Genomic DNA, 2,500 nt, shown 5'->3' with positions numbered 1-2,500 from the left:
GACTCGCCGCTCGCCCACTAGTCCGAAGGCAACAAAACATTTGTTTTTCATTTTGATGAAAATTTCTGTTTTTAAATCTTGTTGGTTTGAAATTTTTTTGAAAAGGTTCTTTAAATCTTGCGGGTTTGCAACTCATAAGAGCGTCACTTTCAACGTCCCCGGCATTGGATTGAGTTTCTAAAAACAACCGTGCACACCGAGGTTAAACTTTACCGGCTCCGCTCCGACTCACCGCTCGCCCACAAATCCGAAGGCAACAAAACATTTGTTTTTAATTTTGATGAATTTTTTTGAAAACATTGGCTTGGCAAGCCCCAATCCGCGACTATCCACCCACCGCCACCCCACACGGGTGGTTGTTGTTGCGAAATGAGGTTGTGGTCGACATGCCCGCGCATTTGAGAAGGAGTTCCTAGCACTCCATGCTCTTCCATGCCAAAAAAAAGCCTAGACAACCCCATTTCGCAACTTTCCACGCCTTTTTTTTTCCCCCTCACCCATGGCGGCGGCGTGGTGGCGGCGGCCGGATTCCGGCCACCACCGCCATGGGTGGCAGCCCCCCGACCCCGACACCAAACCCATAATACCGAGGCAACATATCGAGGCAACATATCGAGGCAACATGACATGGGTGTGGCGTGGGGGAAGGGGGCTGCAGCTAGGAGGGCATGGGCTGCCATGCATATGCAGGCAACACACACCCCCCTATATAGCATTTTATGCATTTAGCCCTTTGACAGGAAGAGACATCACCTATGCGCGAGGAGTCATAATGGGCTCTAAATAATTCAATACAAGGTATTTGGACGTGATTTTTTGCAGGGATACTAAGAAACATGCAATCTCTGATGGGAAAAAGTTTCATAAATATTTGAAGTCGGGAAGTATTTTTTATTATTTTTAGAAGTCGTAAAATTGAAAAAATCATTAAAAGAAATCCGGGAGGAATTTTTTAGTTTTGTAACTTGGAGAAGGTACTAAAAATCATAGACTACTTATGGGGAGCTTATTGTGCGAGGAAATTTCAATAAAAATGGGGTTTGACAAGGTTTGAAAAATTCTGTCGACATTTGAAAAAATCTGGAACTAGGCTGCCGGCATGCTGCGCACATGCTGCGCGCATGCTGCGCGCAGGCTGCGCGCAGGCCACGGCAGGACAAGTTTCGCTAGCCTCACTGTCGACCGAATGCGCAAGCTGCGCGCACGCCATGGCAAGACAAATTTCGCTAGCCTCACTGTCGACAGAGTCAGCACGCTGCGCGCACGCCATGGCAGGAGAAGTTTCGCTAGCCTCGCTGTCGACAGAATCAGCACGCTGCGCGCAAGCTGTGCGCGCGCATGGCATGGCAAGTTTCGAAAAATTCTGTCGACAGGCTCCCGAGCGCGCACGCTGCCGACATGTTGTGCGCACGCTGCCGGCATGCTGTGCACACGCTGCGCGCAAGCTGTGCGCGCGCATGGCATGGCAAGTTTCGAAAAATTCTGTCGACAGGCTGCCAAGCGCGCACGCTGCGCACACGCTGCCGGCATGCTGTGCGCACGCTGCCGGCATGCTGTGCACACGCTGCGCGCAAGCTGTGCGCGCGCATGGCATGGCAAGTTTCGAAAAATTCTGTCGACAGGCTCCCAAGCGCGCACGCTGCGCACACGCTGCCGGCATGCTGCGCGCACGCTGCCGGCATGCTGCGCGCAAGCTGTGCGCGCGCATGGCATTGCAAGTTTCGAAAAATTCTGCGGCCAGGCTCCCAAGCGCGCACGCTGCGCACACGCTGCCGGCATGCTGCGCGCACGCTGCCGGCATGCTGTGCGCACGCTGCGCGCGCGCATGGCAGGACAAGTTTCGAAAATTTCTGTCGACAGGCTGAGCAGCGCGCACGCTGCGCACAGGCTGCCGGCATGCTGCGCGCACGCCGCGCGCAAGCTGCGCGCGCGCATGGCAGGACAAGTTTCGAAAATTTCTGTCGACAGGCTCAGCAGCGCGCACGCTGCCGACATTCTGTGCGCACGCTGCGCACAGACTGCCGGCATGCTGCGCGCAGCCCATGGCAGGACAAGGTCCGAAAAATTCTGTCGACATTTTTACGCCATGGTAGGCTTCCGCTTCGCGTCACTTTGTCGACATTCAAGCCTACCATTTTTATTGAATTTTTCAAACCTTGTCAAACCCCATTATTCAAATGTCGAAAAATTCTGTCGACATTTTTACGCCATGGTAGGCTTCCGCTTTGCATCACTTTGTCGGAATGCATCGCATGGCGAGGCAAGGCAAGGCAAGGCCACAGCATGCCAAGGCGAAGGCAACGCATGGCTTGGTCAAGGCCACATCATGGGCACGGCATGCCAAGGCAAGGCGAGGCAAGCCATCCTTAGCCTCGCCTAGCCTCACTTACTCGGAATGCCTTGGATGATGCGCAATGCCAAGGCAAGGCAAGGCAAGGCATGGCTTGAATGGCTTGGTGTAGGCCACAACTTGGGCATGGCATGCCAATGCAAGGCAAGG

This window comes from Prunus avium, unplaced genomic scaffold (assembly GCF_965620075.1).
Source record: "Prunus avium unplaced genomic scaffold, drPruAviu1.hap1.1 HAP1_SCAFFOLD_190, whole genome shotgun sequence".
Classification (NCBI taxonomy): Eukaryota; Viridiplantae; Streptophyta; class Magnoliopsida; order Rosales; family Rosaceae; genus Prunus; species Prunus avium.
The sequence above is the reverse complement of the archived record's forward strand: the minus strand, read 5'-3'. Positions refer to the sequence as shown.